This window comes from Agelaius tricolor, unplaced genomic scaffold (assembly GCF_023055355.1).
Source record: "Agelaius tricolor isolate 1412-34295 unplaced genomic scaffold, bAgeTri1.0.p SCAF_5, whole genome shotgun sequence".
Taxonomy (NCBI): domain Eukaryota; kingdom Metazoa; phylum Chordata; class Aves; order Passeriformes; family Icteridae; genus Agelaius; species Agelaius tricolor.
Window position 1 is genome coordinate 29,973,467 of NW_027269265.1, and position 13,486 is coordinate 29,986,952.

Consider the following 13,486-nt stretch of genomic DNA (forward strand, 5'->3'; position numbering starts at 1 on the left):
TATGTCTGAGGAAGAAAAAAACCACAAAAATCATGTGCCAGAATTCTACTACCAAGAGGATTAAAAATAAAGAACAGTAAATTAATTAACAAGTGGCTCTTTTTTGAGCATTGAGCTCTGAGCTGCTGTGCAAAAGTTATGCCCATTTAAATGAATTTAGAATTTGATTGGTTTAATCAGTGTGATTTGGTAATGAAGATTCATGGTATTTGCTGAATTTAAATGATACTTGTCCTGAGGATAATTCTTCTTGCTGGACAGTATGGATGAAGAGATGAGGTATCACCTTTCAGCCTATCTGGGGTGTAAAATTCTGTGTTACTTTGCAAGACCACTAATTGCATTTATTTTATTATGCTGAGTTATAAACAGCAGCATCTGGGGAGTGAACATCCTCTCTCTGCCACAGCAATAGTGACTTCTTCTGCCTGGAGGGACACCTGGTTAAATTGCCTCAGTATGAATCATCAGAACAGATAAATCAGTGCCCACACTGTGATCTTTTTAGTCATCAGCGAAACTTGTTCAGTTTAATTTAGTAATTTTCTAATTCCAGCTCACTTTGGGACCATTTATATTTTTTTTCATTGTTGTTCTTAAACCTACCTGAATTGGAGTGGAAGCTTAGACATGCCATGAAAGATTTACTCCAGTATTTCTTTGTAACCATTAATTAGCCCAGCAAACCAGCACTCACATTTATGTTGTGCCTGGAATCACGTTTGTGTGGTGCCTTCAGCACCTCTTACCAATCAGCTTGTTCTCTTTGCTTCTGATTCTCAGTGAACTCTACCCTGGATGTTCTGTGCTTGGCTGGGCATTTTAAGAGTGGATTTAGCCTTAGCAACCAAACCATCTTTTTATCTTCCCTCTTCTGCCACAGTCTTTCCTGTAAATTTTTGGTCAACGTAAGAATTTTTCAAAGGACTGGAGATCACAATATTCATGCAGGTTTTTTTGAACATAAACACCTGTGTGAGAAGGAAAAGAATCAAAGTCAGAGCTCCAGCAAAAAAAAAGACTAGAGTTGGTCATTGCATATTTGGCCATTCAGTAAACATGCAGCACAGCCTGGCACAACACTGTTGCTCTTTTTCGTATCAGTAGTAAAAATATATAGGAAGAATCTGGGAGTAATTTTTCTTAAATTATGTCTTTTGTCACTTCTGTCTTAAACTGGGTGTAAAATTGGTCCTCACAATCTCTCCCAGAACAGATAGGAGGGGAGGAACCTCAGACTAAATTCCAGCACTGGGAACTGATACCCAAGTACTAAGGGATGGGTTCTAGGCTCTGACTTTTTTTCTGTATTTCCTATTTAATAGCAACCTTCTCTTTTTTTCACTAACATTAATCCAAATCAGATTTGTCTGCAGCCAGTCTGCCTGCCAAGGGTTTCACTTGGCGTGTTGGGTACTTTGTAATGCCATTGTCAGGCTTCAAGTGGTTTTGACATGATTGCACTGTAATCAGTCCAATAAGGAAGAAACTCTTATATTTAAATTCTCTACAGAAGTGAATGTACCTACAGATTCAAAGTGGTGGTGAAGTATGTGGATTTTTATCAGGTGTAAATTAGTTTCGTGATTTAGATTGTTATGTTTGCTGAGTACCCAAATTCTGCCCCAATAATTACTGGGGGTTTTTAAATGTGATATACATATAGCGTGTATATATTCCCTATTTTTATTAGGTAACATGCATGGAGAAAAAGAAGAGATACTCTTAATATTATATATAACATATATTCATCCAGGAACAATGAATAATAAGCAGTCTCTGGAACTTGGCAGAAGTTTAATTCAAGGGCCATCGTGGACTGCATAGTTTTGGTTTTGTGTAATAAGTAGTCAAATAACATTCAGAAATTGAAAGTGTATTTTTCTATAATACACATTTTCAAGCAGGTTTCTTGGCATGCATTTTGTTTGTACTGTGCTTGAAGTTGTTTATGGCATTAGTGGTTAGTGTGTTTGTGCATGTTTGCATTCTGTCTGTTTATGAAGTATTTCACTGGTACCCTTACACAGCATGTGGTCGGTCGAAGATTATTTTTGATAGTGTGTGTAGTCATGCATTTTGGTGAAAGACTTTAAAGTAAAGTGAGTTAAACCCTGGTTATCTGCAGTTACATAAAGACAGACTTATAGGTTGTACATCTTCATGTAACTTAGATACAAAAAGTAATGAACCATTTTAAAGATGAAAGAGTGAGTTGGTGCCAATTTGTCCAACAATCATGGCAATTTGAGTTGCATAAAGATAGGCCAATTCTATTAATAACTGGAACATTTGTATATTTTTATTATCATAGATGTCAAAAATAATTAACAGATGACTCATTATATTATAATAATAACATGTGTGTAACTAATTTTTGAAATGAACTACGGAAGCACAAACAAACCTCTAACAGGGATAATTTAAATCCCTTCATTCTTTAATTGACAGCTAAGTATAGGCAATACTTTCAGGACCCAGACACAGGGTTGTGAAATTAATCTGTGAAGTACACTGGGCTTAGATTATTAGTTGATACTTTTCATGGTGTTTTGAAAGTATGGGTTGTTCAGCACGTATCTAATGACATTACAGGAATATTACTTGCAGAAAATGTAGATGCTGAGCAGCTCTAGACACTTACAGACGTCAGTTCTGTAAGGATTTTATGAACGTTACAGAATAAAATATTATTGCTTTATTTAGATGCCTAACCTCAATTTTAAGAGCACTGTTCTTCCCGTGAATCTTGCAATTTAAGGGAAACAGAGCTGACCAATAATTAATCCTTACAAAAGTTCCACATGTAAGTACTATTTCATTACTATTGTTAATAAAGTTCTTCATGGTAGGAAACTCCATTATATCACTCCAATTTTCTTTCTTTTGGGCCAATTTAAATTTTTTTCATTGTTCTTCTTAAACCTTCTTTCATTGGAGTGGAGAATTTTTTCATACAGGTCTCTTTTTTTCCCACTAGAGTAATATTCTACAATTTTCTAACACTTCTTTTACATTTCTCAAGTGTGCATTTATGAGAGCTTAAAAAAGATTTTATTAAGTTTTTCTGTCTTTGAATAAGAGAATAAAATTAATGCATTCTTTGAATATCATTTATGTTGTGCACAGTTTTGTATCTACTTTCTGTACATAAAATGTTATACAGTTGTATCATTTATAACACCATGCTGTGCTGCACAACTAGTTTCTTTTTATGTATGGTGCTGTAACATGCAGGGAGACCTTTGTTTAAGAATAATTGTTTACGGGACTGTAAGAGAATTCGAAAGTCAAGAGGTAAAGGTGGAATTCACACCCTCTTAGTATTCTTCCTCCTTGTAACATGCCATACCTATGGTATTCTTGAGAAGTCTAAATTCAAGCCACAGAAAATAACATTTCTATCCCTCAAGACATAAATGCCATTCATACAGAAATGAGAAGCAAAATGTGTACAGAAATAAACTTTAAATCTTGTGAGAGTAGCAGCAGGTTCATGGTGTCAGGAAGAAAAAAAATTATGAAGAGAAGCCAAGCCTGACAAACTGAATTGTGGCTCATCTGAATGTTATTGAACTTCATTTCACTAAAAAAACGGAGAGTTAAAAAAGGAAAAATTAGGAAAAAATCCTTCTTATCACTATAATATAGTAGTTTTAAGAGAAATGAGTACGTACTATATAAATTCATAGATCTTCACAACTATATAGGTATTTTCAATATTTTAAATTGGGAGCAGAGGATATTAGTAAAAGCTGTATGATCATACAAAGGATGGAATTTGGTGATAACTTGTCTAGAAATGTGTACAAATGCACACAGAATCAGTGTAAAAATCCAAATAATTTTTCATGCAAGAAATGACATATTTCTGTGTATTAATATGCAATTATTTATGAAATGTAGAATACGGATTTTATATTATTATATAAAGAGTCTATGCATAGCATACATAGAATATGGAAGAATGCACAATTTATATATATACATATACAAGTGTATGCGTGTGTCTGTCTCCATATCCTATCTCTGTGTAGATTCCATCTTCCAGTTCATATTTTTGTGTCAATCAGGAGTGATTTTTAAAATTCTATGTTTTAAATATTGTCAGAGTTTATTGTCAAGTCCTTTATATATAGTAGATCTATATTAACATATAAGAAATGAGCTAAGACAATGCAAAACTACTCATTTTGGGCTGAGTCCAAATACTGGCTCATATGCCACCTACTTACCCGTATAATATTTGGATAATATTCTGCAGCAGACAAGTTTTTGTGTTGTAAAGAAAGATCCATGTAACCTGGCTTTTTTTGAAAATAGAACTTAATTTTTATGTTATTTAAGTGTTTTAAGCATGTTAGCCTTTGTATCCTCCAGTTTGTACTTTCATTTCAGTGAGAGTACCGCTGGAACAGCAATTTATCTTCCAGGAAAATTCAGTAGATTTTTGAGACTCAAAGCATGTAAGAAGTCAGGCCCTGTCCAATATTCACAATCCCCTGGAAAACATTTTTAAACCCTGAGATAGAATTTTTGGGCTTGCAAACAATAATAAAATGATTGTCTAAAATTTTGCTTTTAATATATGTAAACATCCTAAGGGATTGCAAATGTGTTCCGCTTCGTTATATGTTTTGGCTTCAGACATCATTACCCTCTAAAGTCACTTCAGTTCCAGGTGTGACTCTTTGCTATATAAGAAGTCAAGCAGCTAGTTAATTATCCACTTAAAAAATAAAATTCTGTCCTTAAGACAAAAGGGGAAGGGCACTTTTCATGACATTTTCAATGAACTGGAACTTCTTGCTTCAAATGATATTCCAAAAAATTGCTTTTTCTCTTGGAACTGGGTCAGAGTTTTTCTAGCCTTGATAGAATTGGCATCCTTTCTCGAAATCGAAATATGCCAGCCATAGTACTTTTTCAGTAATACAGTTATCATGCAGAAAATCTTTGATAAGGCCACATATGCACCATTTGTGCTATAGAGATCCATGAACCTGCAAGGTTATGTGACTGTGAGTAACCCCTGCTGCCATTTGATGTTACTAAGTCTTCAAAAAGCTTGACCGTGAGACAGACTTCTTTTTCCCCCAAAGGCTCAACATTCTTTTTTTGTGCTACATTTTTCAGAAGAACTCTTTGTTTGAAGAAGCTGGGCAGGGTAAAGCTGGCAGACTGGAACACTGCCCTGATGTGTTGTGACAGACATGTAATCTGCCATTTGACCACTGGTTCACACATCAGTGTTAATGTGAATGTGACACCTCTCAGCATACTGTTAATCATGCATTACTCTTCTGTCTAAAATGTGGAGATGTGGAGTAGACTTTTATTCTTTTCAGAAGACTACACAAAAAACCCTAGTGAAATGAAATTTTACAGCCATAAAAAGCAAACTGATTGACAGCTGCAAATCATAGTCACAGCAACATTGATATATACATATTTATAGATCCCTAGATTTCAAAACTAAAAAGGATCATTAGAACAGTCTGCTTGATCTAACGCACTCCCACTCTAAACATTCAAGGAGTCAAATATGTAGTCCCATGTCGTGTGTGGAAACCTAGAAGATGACCTTCTGTAGTCCAGAAATGAGTTCAATTCAGCTTCTTTTCCTCACTAACACTTTTACATCTCTTGGGTTTTGTTTCTTTTTCTCCTGGTGTTTCATCACCAAAGTGCCCAGGAGTTCATCTGCTTTCATTCAACTGAAATGCATGTACCAGATGGTGCAAATAGCCCAGTATATTTCAATCCTGTATCCATGTCAAAAAACAGGCAGACTGCTGCAGTTCTTGGTTGCTGCACCTCATGGTATCAAAGGCTGGCTAAGAAGAGTGACACTGCCTGACGATGAATAAGATTTTTCAGGTCTGGCAGGGAAGTTTCTTTGGAAGCTAAAATCCTGCTTCTACTCTGTAGGAGTTGCTTTTCATGATTAATTAATTGTGTTTACGCTAATCTACAAAGGATGTAAAGAAATATAAAAATAGAGTTACAGAAATGTGTCTAGTTAAGATACTTTATAGTAACCATTTCATTACCTGCATTTTAACTGTATTATCTACTTGCTTGCTAGATTTTTAAAGGAAATTTACCTAAACCAGAAAGTTCTCTATTGTATTTCTCAACATTCTTTTACAGGAGGACCACTGAGATCTGTGTTTGCTATGTGAACAGCCTAGATCTCTGATGTCCTTAGGTCAATGAAGTTTGAAAGTATCTTGAGGGCTAGGCAGTGCAGTGAAGGTCACTAGCAGCTTTCATCTTATAGCACCTGCTTAGAGGTTGGCCGCAAGACTTTCAAAATATCTCCATAGTAAAGCCTTAGATATGCAAAAGCCATAGCTCTAGAAAAATGATGATATGAGGTTTCAAAGAGTGGACAGTTGTTTATCTTTGAAAACAGAAACTGGAGATAGTAGTTGAATGGAAAGCTCTTTGTGGCAAAAGTCAACATTCTTTCTGTTGGTTTTCTGACTCCTAAATGCTGTAACAGTAACACAGAGTACAATAAAAATTATGCCCTCCTATTCATTCTTCTGGCATGTTGCTAGTCCCACAAGTAACAGAAAACTCATGTGATACATTTGAACAGCAATGTGCTTTCTCACCCTGTCCTCTGTCACATCTGCAACACTGTGTCTCTCTGAAGACCCAGGCAAAGTATTCCTCTACCTGTTCGGGTTACCTGTGAATTTTTTTCTTAATGTTGTTTATAAGTTAGGATATGAGAATTTTAAAACATGGTGGAGAATTCTGGTTTGACTGATTTTAGTGGTCTTTGGGATGATTTACGAGTGGGTCAGGAAGGAACAGCGCTCTTTTACCTGTTTAACTTGTCAAGCTCTAAAACTTTTCTCTGTATTTTTTATTTTATTGACAGTTCTTTATTGCTCTGAATCCCTAAACATTTATGGTTTTTTAAACTACTGTAGAGACAGATGCCTTGCTTGGAAAACTGTCTTCCTTCCTGAACAAAGAGTTCCAGGACAGAAAAGAGTACTACAGAATAGTTCATATAGCTGAAAGACCTGTCTTGCAATAAATTACAATTAGTTGCATGTTCATTTTGCATTACCGCATGTAGTGTCGGTATGTCTGTTGATAAATCGATGTATGTGTATTTGTTTTTATATTCAGAAGCTCTAGTTTGCCTGCAGTCATGGTGTAGGTGGTTCTTCTCACGTGCATTGTAGTTACGGGAGTATAATTTTAAGCGGAAGTCATACTGAGAAGAATTGTTCATTTAGCTAAAGGCACATCATAGATTAGGTAGAAACCATCAAACAGGCCATGGCACCAATATATATATAATGGAAAATTGTAAAATATAAGTCAGGAGAGAAAGGATATTTAATATGATAGATGGAAGTGCCATGAAGACTAGTGGGATGAAGGTAATAAGAGAAAGTTTAGACTGTCTACCTGAAAAATTCTGGACAGCAAACTAGTTGCACTAAACAACTGTATATTCTCTACGGGGAAACATTAACAGTCCAATTGCTTGAGATTTTTGAGAGGCCAAAGGAGCAGCAAAATACATGTTGGGGAAAAAGCTTGAATTGGCAGGTAGATAGATTAGCTGACCTATTAGTTCTTTTCTATTGCAAACTTCTAAGATTTTATGTGGGGAAAATTCCTTTTCAACCCACGCTGGCAATCTGTTTATGTTCTGAAGTATGATGATTGACATCCCTTTTAACTTTTAACCTAGAGAATGTCTCTGCAAGTGTTATTCCTACATATAAATGTCTAATGCTTTTAATAAAAAAAAAAAAGTCTCTCAATTAGGGGACTGTATCCATGTGCACATGCAGAATGGAGATCACAACAGAGTCTGAGGTGTTATCGCGGCATGGGCAGCACTCCCACTCAGGAAGGATGGGGCGTTGAGAAGGAAAAGGGAGCATTTGGGGCTTTATAGACTAGAGAGTGAAGGCAAACAAGAGAAAAGTAGATAAAAACAGTCAGAAAGAAGGGTATAATTTTTATTGAAAGAGGGAATGGGAAGGAAAGAATAGAGAAAAATGGGAGGGTTGCAAGGTATATGAATAGAGAAGCAAGATAGGCAATGAGAGCTAATTTATGGAGTAGAAGATTCAGAACAAATAAGGATGTTCTGCTATTATTATGGTGCCAGAGTAGTTTGCTACCTGTAAGCATTTACCTTTGGTTCATCTACATTCAGGATTATTTTTTTTTTTATTTCAAACACTGTAATATTTAGTAGGCATCACTGAAGCACACTGCATGGAGTTTTGTGATAAATAGTGTATTTTACAAATAAACTTCAGCTTATCCATCTTTCCCGTGAAATAAAACTTAAAAAAATATAGAGCATTTGGAAAACTGTAGCACCCTAGTAGAAAGAAGTTCCATGTCCTGCGAGTCTTTCCTGCATTTTTACCCCTAACTGGGGGACTGGAGATGGATTTATGAGAGGGAAAACATTACAAAAGAAATATTTAAGAAGTTATAAGCTAGCAAAACTTCATGTATTTAAATATTACAGAAATACTCTTCACATGTTATGGTATTAAGCTAGAGCTCATTGTAAAAAAAGAAATTAAAAATTGCAGAGAATTCCAGTTAATCAAAAATATCTTTACAATGTTATTTGTTCTGACTTAAAGAAGTTTGCTGAAGCATCAACTTCATTTCTGTCGAGGACTGTAAAAAAGATTGAAGCTGGGGCCTGGAATATGAACAAACAATGCATCTAAGTTAGTGCCCCACAGAATATTTTAAAATTATTTAACACAAATCATCTCAGTGTCAACAACTCATCATAGATAAACTATCTAATTAACAGAAGCCATCATAGTATTTGAGAACTCAGTCTTGGCTCAGTTGATATACCAGAAGGGCACTCCTTGATAAGCAAAATTTTTAAAGGAAGGTTTAAAAAACATTACTGCCTGAAGTAGATTCTTCTTAGTTTTCAATTAACCCTCTGCTAGGTTGGGGTTTTTAGTTGTTTGGATTTTTGAAATCTTAGTGAGATAACAAGCACAGGTTGACCTCATGTTCTCAGGTATATTCCAAGCTAAGACTCTGTTACACAGTCTATTTTATGATGCAATATTTTTTCAGTGAGTCTGCCGTGCACTTGGAACCATGCCAAAATGACAGCTCAGTTAACAAAAGTGTCCCCAGCTTTTGTAAGCACTTCTGAGATAGTTTTATCCCACTTCTTGAAAATTGCAAAGGTTGTCAAAATCCTAAGGAGATAAAACTTTACCACAAAACACTTTTGAGCATCAAAGCATTGGCTGGTTGTTGCAGCACCAAACCAGCCACTTATTGGAATTGCACTTATTACAGGTGATTCACTTCCCTGCAGGAAATCTGTGGGGAGAGAAAGATGATAATGGGATCCGTGAAAATATAATATAGACCAAAAGTCACTGAAAATAGCTTGTGGGAAATACTGAAAAGAACGATCTCTCATAAGTCTCTGGGGGGGGTGATGCTTATATGTTGCAAGGAGATGATCTAGGGCAATAATATTCATTACCCTAAAACTGCTCCTGAAAGTAGTCTTTTTCACAGAGGAAATGTGAAATAACACTTAGGAAGGAGTGAAGTACCGTCTTTTTTCAATCCCATCCTGGGTAGATTATTTGCTACAATATTCACCAAGTGTATGGCAGAAATGGGAAGAATTGATCTTTTTTCTGAGCTCAAGGAGATCTCACTGCTGATATCAAGTCTTGGAAGAGAACAATTTATCCTTAGCCATTATATGATTCCTCCAGCATTCCTAGGTTTGAACAAAGGATACTCTCCACCATCTTGGCAAATAACAATACTGAGTTTCCCAAAGTCTTTTAAGAAAGAATTCAAAAATGACTGATAGAATAATCTACAGATGTTTTTCACAAAATATTATTCTGCAGCAGAAAACAGATTTTAAACATTGGTTTGACTGAGATTTATTGTTACATCTGTGGAGGTATTTAGGCAACTCAACTACCTACCTTTGCAGTTTAGAACTCTAGTTTTAAAAGCTATCAACAAGAAAGCAAAAAAAAGATACTTATGCATAATAATAATAATAATAATAATAAATCTGCATATTTTCATCAAAATACTCAACATTTTCAGTGGATTAATTGGAAAATGTGTTATTTTCAACAGAAAATGCTTGAAAATAAATGTTCCCTTCTTTCTTGAAAAATTTGAATGCTGTGAATTTTGAAGATTTCTTATGGTCAATTCATTAAAAATTTTTGCCCAGTTTCAATCCTGTATAACTTCCCAGAGCTATTGAGGGAGACACTGATAAGGAAAACAGTAAGTTGTAATGATCAATATAATGGTGTCAAAATGTCCTACAATGAATCAAATGTACAAAAATTAATTTATTTTTCTTGACTTTCACTTGGCACTTCAGTAAAGGTGATGTTATTTTAGGAACATTCTGATAAGGAACATAGGGGTAATGACTCTTGGGTATCTGCAGGGACCATTGAACTTTAAGTGCAGGTGGCCACCTAGTAGATACACAATACATGCCAGTATAATTCTATTGCCTCTTGTAAAATAGACTGAAAAAAAGTCACAAAAGCTGTGAGCAGCTGAAGAAACATATTTGGCAAGACCAAGACAATTGACAATGTTTTTGCTCTGCCCTATTTCCAATTTTTTTTAGACATTTCTCATTATATGGGTTTACACAACTTGAGGTAAGTTTATTTAAAGTTCTAAAGAGATTTTTTCACTGGATAACACTCCAGAGGAACTTCGTGTGTTGTTCATCACATGAACACAAGTGTTAAGGAGCGTAGCTGGATATAAGTATATTACTAAATTAATTTCTTTTAATTCTTTCATATTTAATGGATTAATATACCATTGAAGTTAGCAGCAGTGATGACAATGACATTCTTGTACATTCCTCTAAAGATGTGGAGTATCTCAGATAAGTGTTGCAGAAATAACTCATTTTTCAGCTCCCTGGCAGTTCCAGATAATGATTTCAGATCAATTCAAATTAATGGCAGCTCTTGGACTACTTTCAATGTTTAACATGCACACATATTGTTTTCCCAGACAGAGATATGCACAAACTTGATGTTTTCAGATGTCTTCTCCAAGTCTAGGAAGCTACTACATATATGTCCTGTTGTCTTTAACAGTTCAAACAAGTGATGATCCTCATCACTCCACAAAAATTAAGCAATTGTTAATAAAGCCTAACTGACTTCAGTTAATTTGTTTCTATAAAGAGAATAGCAAAAACTTTTAAAAAAGCACTAGTAATTCCCCCCACCCCCAAGTCCCCTAAGTATCAGGCTCCACCCCTAATGTCCCTTTGCAAGAAAATGTGACAAACTAGGCATACCAAAAGTTTATGTGAGAAGACTAATTTCAGAGAAAGAGTCTTCAATAAAAAATGGAAATGACATTATTTCTCAAGTGATGATTTGGATTTACACATACTTTGCATCTATAATGAATATACACACAACAGAATGACTGGAGTCCAAAAATGTCTCTACACCATCACTGTATTTTCCTGAATCTGATACTGGCAGCATGGTGAATCACTCTCACAGAAATGTTAAAAAATTAGATGGCTTGCATCTGATAAGTGTTAGAAAAAGGGTTAGCTTTCTTGGGGTGGTTGTATCAAATTGGGATTAACATTTTCCACTTAGCCCCTTCTGCTTCTGGAGAGGCTGACATAATTTAGTGACTATGAAAGTAACACCTTTGTCATTTTCATTGTACTTCATTTCACCTTCTCATTTGTGTCTTTTTAAAATAAGATGTCTAACTGAATATAGTAATCAATGTGCCATCGATTTATATAATGCAATTGTAATCTTCTCTTTTCTATTCTCTATTCCTTTCTTAACACTATTTAACATCTTATTTGCTTTTTTAATCACCACTGAACAAGTCTCTTCATTGAGCTGTCTACAGTAATGCCTGGATCTTTTTTTTTCCTGAGAGGTTACAACTAATTCAGAAGACATCATTATGTATAAATACTTTAGACCGTTTCAACTAATGTGTTTTTAGGGGGGGTCTTATCTGTGTTGAGGCTTATCTGCTGCTCAGTTGTTCAACCAGATTTTTTTTCAGAATTCAACTAAAGCTCTTCATAGTTCCTTAATTTAAATGATGCAAATGAATTTACAATTTCAGCTGCTTTATCACATTTAGTCTTTATCCTGTTTTCAAATTCAACATACAGAGTGAGCAGTACTTTTGCCAAAACTGTTTTATGTAGTTAACTCTGTATTCATCATGCTGGAAACAAGTATTTTGTTGCTGTTCTGTTAGTCTATGATTATATAGCTGCAATACCAACAACGACTAAATAGAATAAACACCCAAGAAACACCTGAAAAACACCTACTGTAAAACTATAAACCTGGGGTACATAGCAGTCAAGCCATAGCTACATGTCACAGCATTGATTTATCCTCCTAAACCAATCTTAATCAATAGGACACTTCCCTCCTATATTATGCCTGTATTTTTGTATCATCAAATTTTTAATAGTTCAGTAATTTACTGACTTCTGCTTTACTATAGAGATTTTTGCTGATTTCCATATGAATTAGTTTACAATTAAGTCACCCATATGAAAACTACAATTTAGTCACTAAAATTGTAGTGACGGTACAGAATATATTGAAATTAGTTTTTATATTTCTGGCAAGCAATATTTTGCCTCATTGTTTTCTTGCAGAGAACTGGACATCACTGGAAAATTTAAAATACTTATAATATTTACAAAATTATGTTCTATGATATCTCTTCTCAAAACAAAAAAAAATAATACTGCATGAGTGGGTTCTGATATTTTCCATTTTCACTGCCATTTTTCTGTATTTGTCTAGAGCATATTGATATAAGAGTCTTATGCCTCTTTGTTGCAATCACATTACAATTAGTAGACAATAAACACAGGAGATACATCTCCTATTACACCACTTTTAGGTTGCATTATATTTCTCTTTTTAAGTGTATTAACTATTGCTGCAAGACAGCTCACTGTTAAATGATTTCCAGGAAAACATAACTACCTGCTAATATGTGTAGCATTAGTTTCAATTGTTTTAATTTTCTGTTTCTTTATAATTTAGAGACTGATGTAGTTACATCTACACATGTAACTACATTACGTTGCTGGATTTCCTAGAATTTCCCTCATTAAGTTTTATTTTTTTTAAATAAATCTCTCCATTCAGCCTTTGTGTAATAGCTAAGGGTAAAGAATCTTCAGCCTTCTCAAAAGACGAATTTTCTGCTATAAACAGCATGCCGTTACAACTCAACTGATTGCAAAGAATTTGGATTGCAGTGTGATTCAAGTCTTTCATTGAACTGATATTATCCACTCAACCTCAGCAATACCTTAGAGAAATACAAAGCAGAGTAACTGTCTTTTATATTGTACTCTCTCAGTGCAAGAATAATAGAGATGCCATGAACATTGCAGAGGTGTCACATTAGC

At 34.8% G+C, this 13,486-nt stretch overlaps 1 long non-coding RNA gene across 3 annotated transcripts in view; it reads left to right on the top strand.

The window, feature by feature from the left end:
- The window catches only part of LOC139590010 (uncharacterized), a 220,134-nt gene that overhangs the window by 13,488 nt on the left and 193,160 nt on the right, over nt 1-13,486 (top strand). The gene's annotated exons all lie outside the window — the stretch shown is intronic.